The sequence below is a fragment of the Drosophila pseudoobscura genome, chromosome 4 (genome assembly GCF_009870125.1).
Source record: "Drosophila pseudoobscura strain MV-25-SWS-2005 chromosome 4, UCI_Dpse_MV25, whole genome shotgun sequence".
Classification (NCBI taxonomy): domain Eukaryota; kingdom Metazoa; phylum Arthropoda; class Insecta; order Diptera; family Drosophilidae; genus Drosophila; species Drosophila pseudoobscura.
This window is the reverse complement of record NC_046681.1, coordinates 29,184,043-29,196,924: the sequence shown is the minus strand read 5'-3', so window position 1 is coordinate 29,196,924 and position 12,882 is coordinate 29,184,043. Positions and strand designations below refer to the sequence as shown.

At 43.1% G+C, this 12,882-nt stretch overlaps 1 protein-coding gene across 5 annotated transcripts in view; it reads right to left on the bottom strand.

Annotated features, from left to right (window-relative positions):
• dpy (fibrillin-like protein dumpy) overlaps positions 1 to 12,882 on the bottom strand; it is a 136,464-nt gene that overhangs the window by 117,533 nt on the left and 6,049 nt on the right. The window contains exons 1-2 of one of the 5 annotated variants that reach the window (XM_033380411.1): positions 4,726 to 5,397; positions 890 to 1,232 (exon numbers count right to left, since the gene is read on the bottom strand). The exons of the other annotated variants lie outside the window; for them this stretch is intronic. The gene's annotated coding sequence lies outside the window, so the exon portion shown is untranslated. Of the gene's footprint in view, positions 1 to 889; positions 1,233 to 4,725; positions 5,398 to 12,882 lie in introns of those variants that run through there. 5 annotated transcript variants of the gene reach the window in all.

Sequence of the window (12,882 nt, the reverse complement as noted above, 5' to 3'; positions counted from 1 at the left end):
CTCAGCTTTAGGGCCCAGCTTCATTTTTGGTCACCTTCTGGGACACTTGTAGTGCCTTGACAAACTCTTTCTTTGGACATTCGGGCAAAAGTGTGTCAAGCCAGCATTTGAAGCAATTATTTGTCATATTTTCTATTTGTGTTTGGGTTTCGTCTTCCACAAATGAGATGCAGAGAAAATAAACAGCATTAGTGGAGAGCTCATGACCAAAAATCCCAGTGACAAGGCGTCTTCGGGCCCGTTTTCATCTGCGTATTCATCTTCTCCAAACTCTCGACTCATCAAATCCCACAATGACTTTGGCTTGGGATTTTGCACAAATGAAAGTGAACGTTTCTTTTTGTTGTTTCCACTTGTTGTTTTGTTTTTGTTTTATCACTGCACTGGGGTGGAAAAAACGGAAATTTGTCATGTAAATTTTTGTATGCCAGCGTTATTTGTGTCAGTGATCTCAGGTCTTTTTCAGCTGGAAAATGGTGTGGGAATCTTGTGTCTACTTTGCATTGAGTTGGCGGAGACTCACTCGATTTCTTGTAAAAGGTCTTTACACCTATTAACTTGTTATATGTTGGTTTTTTTTCGAATATTAGTTATGGGTTTTTTATTGTGTAATTAATAAATTAACAAAAACTTTTCTTTACTTGTTTGCTTTGAAATTGCAATGCATCAAATGTTACAAGTACAGGAAATATTTAATTTAAGTCTTCAAATATATCATTTTTTGCATTTGTTGAATTTATTAAATTTGGCATTAAATTTTATTCGCACTTATCCCCGACTAACTAGCATCTCAATCTCTCCTCTCTGCCTCGAATTTGAAGGATATTAAAAATGTTTTATATACCACTTAAAATTTGCACTTAGAAGTATTCAAAAAAGTCGGGCTCACCATTTTATTCATCAACTGGCGGCCAAAATCAGTTCATACTGCCAACAGCTGCCAAACGAAGATCGACGCCAGCAAAAAGCGTTGGCTTTTTTCTTCTTTTGGCTTGGCTTTTGCTGCCGCAGCAGCTGCCAAAAGCGATTTGCCGTCAAAAGAAACACACAGATACAGGCACACACACTGGATATATTTCTTATTGCTGGGATCGGGATCTAACGATATTTCACGCTCTTCACGCTCTTCTTGGAACACTATTGATTGGTTTGCGCGCGCTTGGTTTTTTGGTATTTGGAATTTTCACAGGGTAAAATTGAAACAATTAACAGACGCCTGACGCAAACTTTCACTGCAATTTCAAATTCAATAAATATTTGTTGCTTAGATTATGCGCTCAGGCAGGGGCAGCAGCGGCTGAAGCGGCTGAAGCGGCTGCAGCTGGGTATCCGCCAACACACAGGTAACACTGTCTCTGTGCAAACACACAGACTGGTACACTCGGTACACACTGTACACACACTTCGTAGGAGACCCGTTGGTAGAGAGAACCGCACCGCACGCGCGCTGAAAACGAACTGAAATGTGAAAGAGCTTAAAGCCACAGCCGATCTTCGTCGCGACTTCAAACTTGGCTTAAACTGCGCCTGTGTGTGTGTGTCTTGTGTGAGAGAGTGTTTTCTTTCCCAGTGTTTGTGTGTGTGTGTATTGGCTGTTAGGCAACTTTGCTGCCCACACTCGGCCCAGACGCTCTTGGCCCGCTCTGCTGGTCCATTTTTGGCCTGGACCGCTCGTCGGCAGCAGACCAGGCAATAATTTTTTTCCTCTTTTTTCTTTTTTGTTATACCCGAGACGCCTTTGCACAAATATAAAAAAACCTATACGATTTGTGGCTAGCTTTTGATATTTTGTTGCTTGTTGGCTACCAGGTTTTCAGCTTGCTTTGACTTTTGATTGACGTAATTTTTGCGCTTGATATTCACTTGAATTTCTTGTATTTCCACATTTAACCGTTTTGGTGTCAGGCGCACATTACACGCCCACCACACCCACACCCACACCAACACTCATGCATATTTATATATTTATATACGCACACTATACACTGACTAATTGTGGGCGTGTGTCTGCCTCTTTCTTAATGTTTTTTAAACATTTTGTTTCCACAAGAGTTTTGTGAACTTTCGCTGTGGCGCGGCACGGAACTGCTTGGATCGTGTGGGAGTGCAACCCTATATATAGGGTGTATAGCCATTGACTCATTCGATTTGCATGGCTGGCCTGCTTGCTGGTCTTATGCTAATTAGCCAGCTTAAACTTTGGTATTTAAGAGTTTTCCCCACCGAAAACGAAAGACTTAGGCAACGAACCCGATGACTGACCTTGTGGTGGGGGGCCTGGACTATATCAGATCGCCGTAGAGTGCCCCATTTAAAGGGTTCCTGGCCCTATCGACACGCCAATCTTTATTGCAATGAAGTAATTTCCGCATGTAATGGGACAGGCAGCAGGAGTAGCACCAGCACCAGCCCCAGAATATCTCCCATCTTACGGTAACCCTTTTTTTCGTTTTTGAGAACGCCCCGCCCCGTTTTGCACATTAAATTCTACGCCCCGCAATTATTTCATGCAGCAAATGAAGTATGAAGCAACATTAAGGCAAAACGTGTGCCACATACCAAAAATGGAGCTAAAAAAACCAAAAAAATTAACAAGAATAATTAAAAATGCAAGCTTGGGAATGCCAATGGAACCACGAAAAGAAACCCAAGAAAAGGATGAGGCATGAGGACCCCCTGGTAGAGCGGTTTTTGCAGAGGCAACAATTGCGGGCGTATTCGTTTTGGCCAACAGACGAGAGAGAGCCAAAACGCAAAGTGCGGTTAAACTTTTATTTAAACAAACATAAAAACCTGCCGTAATTGCCTAACTGTTAACTTTTGCCTAACCGATGGTCGATAGGCACTAACAAATGTTTTCATTACCAATTTTCTTCTTTGAAAGCCAAGTACAGTTTATTTGGAGAACATCTCAGAAAATTGTGGGGATTGTGTAATGTCGAAATAAAATTTTATGGCTGCAATGGGTTAAGGGGCGTGAAATACGTTTGCCAGCTTGGGAATTGCACCAATATCCAAAAGGAATTTTCGAAGAATATAGTAATTTAGCTGCCTCTCATCCTTCATTTGATTCAATCTATCGCTATAAAAGTGAGATCCTGGCAAACTTCAAGACACAGCAGTGTTACCCTCTGCTTGAGAGTGCATTCACATCCAAATCAAGCAAACTGCAACATCTGCCACAGAGGCAAGCAACAAGTGCGGCTAATTTCATGCAACTCTTATGTCTGGTCGGCCACAGGAGTGGCACAGACTGAGAGAAAAACCCACACGCGTTGTCTACACTTGGCATATTTAACACATTTAATGAAAAATCAACAAAACATCAGTATTTATGATGGGCCAGGCGATTCGACTGGGACTTGGAGTTGGTCTAGGGACTGCCCCCATTGTTGCCTCCGCAACGAGGCGCCACATTGCCATCCGCTGGTCCGCCGGTCCGCTGCTCCGCTAGTTGTGGCTTTATTAAGTTGCTGTTGTTGTGGCCGGGGCCCGGACCTGCCCAAAGTTGTCTGTTTTTATTAATAAGTCATATTTTTATATGGTTCAACCGAGAAGGTAGCCCCAGAAGCGGCAGCAAAGGCCCGATAATTTATGTTGTTTGCTCGGGCTTCGAGGAGGATGACAAAAGTTGCAGCCGGACCAAGGGCAACCAGCGGCAGCCATCCAGCCAGCCAGCCAGCTATGTGGGCTTATTCATAAGTCACTTACACACTCATTCACTCACTCACTCGGGAGCACTCATTCATTCATAAACAACCCAAGCAAAAGCTCAAAACTCGAAGCTCATTTTGTGATTAATTAAATGCAACTTTGCTTCGGTTTGTATGCTCTTAAAGGGAGTATTATGATTGTGACAAGACGTTTGCAAAGCAAAGGAGAACGGTACAAGGTAAACCATACGAGTATCTCTATACCTGATTCTGTGGGACATAAAGCACTCTTCCATTTCATTTTCCTGGCTAACACCTAATCATAGCAGAGCTTTGAAAGTAAAGGAAAAATTGCTCTTCAAGAGTAGCAAAGGCTTCGACTTTCCATCAGCCTTCTTTTCGTGATTTTTCTTGGTGCTATTATAATTTTTGCTGTTGAAAAAGTGTGCCACTGCAGCAGAGAGACAGAGACATGCAACAGGTTGCTGTGATGTAAGTGTTTATGGTTATTTACAACGTTTTTTATGGCTTTATTAACATTTTATTTCTTCTCGTAACTTTGTTAGTGGGCGAAAGTTTGTTGCCCAAGCTTTAAGCCGTGGGATGGTTGATGGATGCACTTTGCACCTGGCGAGCCAAAAAGCAACTCAAACGTGGCCGATTGGCCTCCGGATAAACCCAGAAAAAACACAAAAACTGTGTCAAAGTCCTACTAATTTGCGGGTTCATAGTCGTTTTCCATTTTCGCGAAAAACATTTGCAAAAATATAATTGCAGAGTGGAAACAAAAAATTGGCGAAAATGTCAGAAATAGTCCAAGCATTACGCAATCATTTAAACATCTAATTTCGGTTTCAGTTTTCAGCACAGCACGAACAAATTACAGGGCGTCAACGAATTAAGCAAATAGCAATAGCCGTAGAAAATTTTGCAAATTTTTTGTATCTTTATTTTATCATGTGTTTTGCCGGCACAGTTTTCACTCTTTTCAAATTTTATTCAGCTGTTCAAATGTTTGAACATTGCACAAATGCGAGTGGGATAGTTCCGTGGCCGGATCGGGGGAACGCACATACATATATACACTCGAAAGACAAACGAGAATCGATTGTTCCGCTGGCGAAATATCGAGCGAGGTGCACACAATGCCGTGCGCCGGCAGACTGACTCTCTCTCTCTCTCGGCCAGTCTGTCCCTGTCTCCGTCTCCGTGTCGGTTGCAGCTACGATCGTGTTGGCCAAGTTAACAGGCCTGGCCAACAGCTGACATACAGCTCTGTGGCTCTCTGTGGAGGCAAACCTTAGAAAAGGCAAAAACTAGTTTCGTTTAAGTGCGGAATGGCATTTGAAAATCAGTTTGAGCGTATAACAGTTTGAGATTGAGAGAGAGAGAGCAGCCGGAGAGAGGGAGAAAAACCAGATCGAGAGAGATACAATCAGAGTGGGAGAGACCCAGAGACACTGACTAATTTGTTATAGCTATTGTATTTGTCAAGTCAACTGATAAATTGAGTTGATATTGAAAATAAATTAATTATATCTTCAAAAAGTGAAACAACAACCAAAGTCGGATTTTCATGGGGATTATGCCAGCATTGAAGTTGGATCTGAAGCCCGAGACGGATCTTGTACTTGTGGATTAAAAATTATGATTTTATTTTGATTACTATTAAAAATGAGGTCACAATTCGATATAAATGCGTCATGGGAGATTTTTTGGTATATACTTGGAATTGAACTTGCAACTTGTTTTTGGCCTCCACCTAAAGATTGTTGCTTTATTCATAGGTATATAATGGCTAATCAAAATCGTATGAATAATAATCATACAATACTGGTAATGATTCTTCTAGAGTCTCCTTTATACAAATCGTTTCCAGTCCAGCATATCATTAATTTTGTTTTCCTGTTTTTCGAAAGAACATCATCAATTGGGGAATGGCTTTATTAATCAAGTGAAGTGGTTATCAGAGCTGATATCAAGGCGATTCGGTGCCGAAGAAGTAGGCCAGTTGGGGGAATCTGCCAGTGGTGGGAAATTAATGATGGGCTCTTCAACAGCAGGTGGGACCACATTCAAGTATGTTCTTATTGGATTTGATTTCATATTATGCCTTGAATGGGATGGATATGGGGCTCGAATAAATACTTGTGAGTAGATAAATCTTCTGCTCATTAAACAAGCTTCATTGATGTTCATTTCCTATAATTATACTGTATTGAAGCTCTTTAATTTTACTAGTTTTTGATGGGGCAAGAACACACAGATCGATAGTAAAAGGAAGATATTTACCATTAAGATTATCCGACAGTTTTTATATCGAATGGCTATGAATATTTTCCGTTTCTTCTTTTCTAATTATCAACATTGCTTCATTGTTTACACTTTATACACCTTTTATTTTAATTGCCCATTCGCTGAAGTGCTGTACTTGATCCCGTTCCGCCCGTACTTAATTTTTATTAGAAATGCAAAAATGTAGCGAATTTTTTCCGCTCAATTTAAGTCACGTTTTAAATTTTTGCTCAGATCGTTTTGCCGATATAAAAGACTTAACTTGTGCTTTCAGTTTTCGGGCTTTGGCCAGCTCCCCAGTCACGTTTCCCCCATAGACGCCACGTACGCATCACGGGGGTGCAGTCGCAGTCGCCGGCACAGAGCCAATCGCTGTGAATGGTTTATGCTATCTGTTTGCTAATTTATTTATGTTTTTATGTTCATGATCTTAGTCCATTTGTGGAAATAGGTAAATGTTTAAAGGGGGCCTGCTTTGGAAGCTTGCATAAGTACTTTAAATAATTGCCCAGGCCAAGGAGCCCATATAGTATGCGACTGGTTACTCTTTCCCCCCAGCATTATGATTTATTTGACTCGTACCGCTCTGCCCCCGATTGCATTGCATAAGCCTGACTGTTGACGGAGCTGCCACAACGATGACGTTATGCGAGGCGCGTGCTAAGGCGGCTCTGACGCGGATTCGAGGCGGCTCTGGGGCTCTGACCTAAAAACCTCCTCTACTACGGTAGTTCGACGCCAACGCTGACAACGCGGCCGAGGCAGCATTTGGCCTAAACAGAAATGCAAAATGCAAAATGCAAAACTGAAAATGCAACCAAATGGAGTCACCAATGAGGAAAGCAGACGATTGTATGCCCTGTATAAATGGACGTAGTATCTTTTGGCAGTTCCAGATTGATTCGAGACGTGGGTCTTTCGTCAGGGATACATTTTAGATTTAAAATATCTCTTAATCATTTCTTAGCATACATCTTCTCTTTGCTTACACGTAACGAAATCTCCGTCTCCCCCTACATTTTATTGGGTCTTCAAAACTCTTTCCATAGCAGACAACAGCCGTTGGGATAGGGTATATTCTGAATGCTGCGAGCACTGAGCGTAAACAAGTTGGCCTGACAGTGCAGTTAGACATTAGATGGCTAAGTGATGAGCCTGTTGAGCGCGTTGCTTGCCAGCTTTTGCAAATTACCTGGGATCGGCTGTGGATCCATCCGACTGCGACTGGGACTGCGACTAAGACCTGGCCGAAAAAAGCGCCTCCAGCCGAGTACCGTTGGTTGCCACACCAACCTACATAGCCGCTGCAAAGCGGCAAATGCCACACGACGCACGAGTGCGTGGAATGCCATAGAGGCTCTACAGTTTCCAGGGGGACTACACGGCTATCTCGTACTCCTAATTGAAAAATGCGTAGGTTAATCCGCCAGAGCCACAGCCAGAGCCAGAGCCAAAGAGCGCTTCGACTCGCAGAGAGAGGGTCAAGCTCCGGCCAATGCACGGATGCAGAACTCTTTGCATTTTCCACAACAGATTTTCCCTGGCACTGGCACGCATCTTCGGGACAGGCCTAGCCGGATCGGATTGGACCGGGCCGGACCGGGCCGGGCTAGGGCAGCAAAAGAAAAACCTGTTTTCTCTGTTTGTTTGTACATTTTCCTGCCACATTTCCCCTTACCCTTGCCCCCCGTGCATTTGTTGTTTGCGCTCATTTTCGTTACGTACGGAAAGGAAAAGGCATTGAAAGAACCAAACAAGAAGTATCTACGAGCTCGCAGTAGTTGTATCTTTTGGCCATTAGGCAGAGTCAAAGCAAACACAGACACAGACACAGACACACACACACATACGCATGGAATGCTAGCGGTTATGGAAATTCCTTTGAAGATACTTGCTTGCACGCACACACACACAGATACACAGACAAAGGATGTGAGGAAGCAAGAAGTCAGGCAGAGGCAGAGCCAGAGGTAGAGGTAGAGGCAGAGTCAGAGGCATTCAGGCTGGCCGACAGGGAGACAGGGAGAGAAAACAAAGAACAACATCGACCAAGTGTTGTTGCTTTTGGCACTTGGAAGGCAATGAAAATTGGCCGTTTTCCTGCCATAGATACAACACTTGCCCCGTGAGGTATCATCAACCTGATCATCATTATCATCTCCATCCCGATCGTAATGATGTTTGTCTGGTAGCAACTTCAGGCATGACACTGCCGGTTTTCCTTTTTTTAGGGTATCACCACCTTAGGGTCACTTTTCTGTTCAGTTCTGTTGTGTTTCGTTGTGTTGTGTTCTGTGCATGCCAATAGAAATTCGGTTAGAATTTGTATCGTACGAGTATTTCCTTTATTCTGTGGAAAAACGCCTAATCAGCGTTTTATTGTTGTAGCTACTGGGGGACGACGGCAGTGAGACTTTCACGGGTTGAGAGTGAGAAAAAGTAGCGTGACTGGAGATGGAAATGCCTACATAATTAGAATATAAATGGCCATTTTGTTGTGGTATCTTGAGCATGCATGCTTATGACTATGTAGATCATGTAATTGCCAGTAGCGATGCATTTCCTTATTAGCGAATCGGTATCAAATGACTTGGGCAACGAACTTGCCAAATGTGATCAGAGGGAGAGCTTTGATTTGTTGTATTGACGGGGAGGTATTCTCTAGAAGGCACAGGGCTTCGACTTGGATTTAGAGCGGGCTTTGGTAAAGAGAATCAGGGATAGAAGGAAAGAGTATTTACTTCATTCTCTTGCATACAATTTCCCTCAGAGCGGCTTACCTTAATAACTGCATTGGCCGCAGTCATCGTCGCTGTGCGGCTCATAGAACAGTTAGAGAACAAAAGACTTGGGCAACAAACTTGAATAAATTTACAGCCGACTGCACAATAATCAGAGAAACACAGAGAGGGAGAGGTAGAGAGAGAGGGAGACTGAGTGCAGCATTCTTGGCTCTTTACCAATTAATCAAACGGCTAAAGAAACGGTAAACGAAATTATGTAACTAATGCAACAACTACGCCCTGCCCGCGCCCTCCTCTTGAACCAGCAGCAACAAGCCTATCTTCAGCGAAGCGTTTGACGCCACTAAACTGTACAACATTTCCAACACTTGGCTCGAGGGCAGCAGCAGCAGCAGCCCCGGCTTTCGGGTTGGGTTTTTGGGGGATGGGGAATCTGGCAAGAAGATACTTGTAGAAGAAAACTGGTAACTGGTAACTGATATGCATGCGCAGAGCGTGTAAATAATTAGACGAGAACTGGCCCAAAGACAAAGGCCGAACCATGATTAAGAAGTTCTTCATGCAAAGCAGGGCCCCGTGGCCCCGTGGCGTTCTGTTGGGCTTTGCCTCGAATATAAGGGCTAGCAGCTTACCAGAGTACTAGAAAACTTGAGATTACTTATCGCTATGACTGGGCTGGGCTGGGATTACGAGGGTATCCAGCATTCCATCTGCCATTAGAATGCCTACGAAGTTCTTGCCTTTCATTCCAGGGGCAAAAAAACAAAAAGGAATTTAACTGAAGCATAACTTGAGCGGCGGCTAAAGTTAATTTTTATGGTTATAACATTCATTTGGCCGTAATTATGAGCACTGAATGAAGCAGAAGAACTGCCGCAGAACCACAAGAACTAGAAAAGGCGTAGAAAAGCTCATTTTGTAATTAGACAGAGACCAGGGGCTACAAGCAGCTGCGACGATTGTTGCCTCTCTATGGCTCTGTCGCTGGCTCTGGCTCTGGCTCTGGATCTGTGATGGGCCAATGAACTGCTCTGTCCAACGAACTTGATTTGGTCTACGGGTTCCGGGGTTCCTTGGTCGCTGCCTGTGTGTCTTGTGTCTGAATGCGTATGCAAATGGACCCGCAAGAAAGGTCAACTGTGGCACAGAGAGACTATCTCGGAAAAGCAGCGGCAACAATTACAAAATATGCGTTAAAAATTCAGAGGCCGCCTGAATCGAACACGACCCGCAACGAGCAAAAAGAAAGAAGGAAAAAAAAATACTGAAATAATATGGCCACAAATCGTGATAAGCAATGCCGGGGCTGAAACTTATTGGCAAACATTGGCCAACAACAAACACAGCAACAAAAGTACGCCAGAAAGGAAGGTTGGCTTTGAGGACCGAAGATGTAGATACTCTGAAAAACAATTCCTACCACAGATTTCGATAAATATTTGTGTTGGTTTTGAAAAACTATTTGCAATTCGTATTTGAAAATATACAATATTGGCGGTGCCCTGACGAGGGATGCTTCTGAGCCCGTTCTTTCTTATCTGCTTGACAAACGGCTGGTCAAAATCGCAATTGCTTTCTGCAAGGGTATCCAAAAAAAAAACAGGCTTGGCCTCCCCAACAGCAACAGCAACAACCACAACAATCAAATGGCCAGGACAGCGACTGCCACAGCGGCAGCATTTTGTGAACCACTCTATTTATCAGATACAGAGGGGGAGTGGAATGGGAATGGGAAGCTGAGCTGCTGGGTTGCTGGGGGGTAGAGTGCTGGTTGGCCGGCCTGGTCAACTAGTTGGCTCAATTGCTATGGCCAGTGTACATATTATTGAGCGATTTTTAGTGCCGCGGCCACGCCGCTCTCTGCGCTCATATTTTTTTTGATGGCGCGCTGAAAGTCAACTCGAAGTCTCCACTACATGTGTGTTAGTAGTAAAAGTTGTTGCAGCTCAGCTGGGGCAGAGACTGAGGCAGATACTGGGACTGCGAGTGCGACTGTGGCAGAGATCGAGGAGTGAACGACCATCAAGGTAAGACTGCAGCAAACAATGGCCAAAGCCGCACGTCGTCATCGTCGGCGTCGTGCCCAGCTCCAGGTGCATGTGCGGCTGAACCCATTCCCCAAACCCACTCCCTGATAGACCCCGCCCGGTCTTGGGGTGTAGCCCCAGTCTGCCCGCAGAATTGTAACGCGTTTTGGTTTTAGTTTTTGTTGCTTTTGTTTCGTATTTGTTGAACCCCGGCACACGGCACTCGCCACTCGGCACTCTTATTGTTTTTGCTTATTTGTTTCTACGTATTAATAACATGTTGGCCGCAATCGCTGCCTGTTTTAAAAATATGCATACCCACAGAGGATGGATGGAGGATGGACGGAGGATGGACGGTGGATGGAGGGGAGAGGACCCAGGGTCTGGGGTTTTGTTGGGGAATTATGAAAGGATTTCCACACAGAGATCTCAGAGGCACGGCGTGCGTGTAACCGCCCTGACTAGAGACGAGTCTGTCTGTCCGTGTCCACTAATAATAGTAATACACGGCCAATAATAAGTTTTAATCATCATGATAATGGTGTACTTATGGTAAGTTCCTCTCTGCCCAGAACTCATCCCAGAGCTCAGTCTCCGGCCACGTGAAGTGCGCTTTCAGCTGATGTCTCCATAAAAATCGCTCTACCCGATTTTTATACATGTTTGCTTTTAAGCCACAGCCACAGCCAGAGCCAGAGCCAGAGCCACGGCCTCAAAGCTGAAGCTGTTGACGTGGGCGTCATATTTGGACCTGAAGTTGGTTAACCATGTTGCCAGAGAGTTGCATTGGCATCTGCTAGAAAAATCTATAAACTCTCGACCATATTTTTATGGCTATAAGCATCTTGATATTAATAAACAGGAAATTCCCATTAAGATGCCAGAATGTTCGTTTTCTTCCAGGAATCGGTATCGATTAAGATTTTATAGACTTCATTAGGAAATTCCTTTTGCAAATTAAACCGAATTTGAGATGGTATCAGAGTCAAGCCTATGGCTTATCCTCTTTGAACAGCTCTCTTTCAGTTTTTTATAGTAGAGCTCTTGTTAGCCTCTTGTCGAGGGTTTTTCTCCTTCTCCTTCCCCTTCACCTTTTTTTGACTTTCTAGAAAGTTGTTTGTCTGAGACACTGCTGGAATATATTAAAATCTTCTTTTTCCTTATGAACTTATGAAATTTCCATAAGTTTCCAATTCGCTGTATGAATCACGAACCTTTTGGGTGAATGTCTGTTCTTTTAAACTGAGAGTTTTTAATATGGATTGTATCTTCATATATACCCAGCAATACCTTGGAAATTTAATTTTGTGCAAATTGAAAATCACAGAAACTTGCATTCCATTAACTCCAAAATGGCCCTGTGAATCACCGATCCTTGGTTGTTTTTTTCTATAAATTTATTAAGCCAAAATGGTAAGCTTTCTATATGGATTATGATAGAACTTATTTGGTGGGACATATATCATTAATTTAATTTCACAATTAACTTTTGACAGCAAACAAGGCAGTAAATTGAATCAATCACATATGGAATCTAAAAGTTTCTTACATCCCAATACAGTATTTTTAAGTGTTAATGAATTTTAAAATAAAAATTAAGACATCTTTATCTTTTAATCTAGAAGATTCTATCAATTATAAGGAGTAAACAAAAAAATACAATTTTTGCTCAAATCCGCTTTAAATAAGCCATAATAAATATCTTTTACAGTTAAAAATCCGCTTTTCAAGTGGGTGGATACAATAAATTCTATATAATGTATATACACCGGTATCGCGACAAATGTTCGCAATTAAAACGGTGCCAATGAAGGCTTTGTTCCGTTCGAAATTGAATATCAAATGTCAGAACAGAGCGTAAACTTGCCAAATGTCAAACTGGTTTTCTTTTTGCCCAAAAAGCCACACATTTGCATGCAAGAAATAAATGAAATCAATGCATATACTCGTACACAGGCACACATACCACATACACACTCATTTATGGAGTGCGGTGCGGGAGATTCGCGAGAGAGATACCAGAGACAGACCCCCAAAGTGGTTTACCTTGGTTAGACATACGTTAGATACATATACATATATCTACACAGAGTGCACAGAGTTCGCTTGGACACTAGAAACCCGTATAGAAAGACAGCTGATCGGCTGCTGACGCATCTGCTT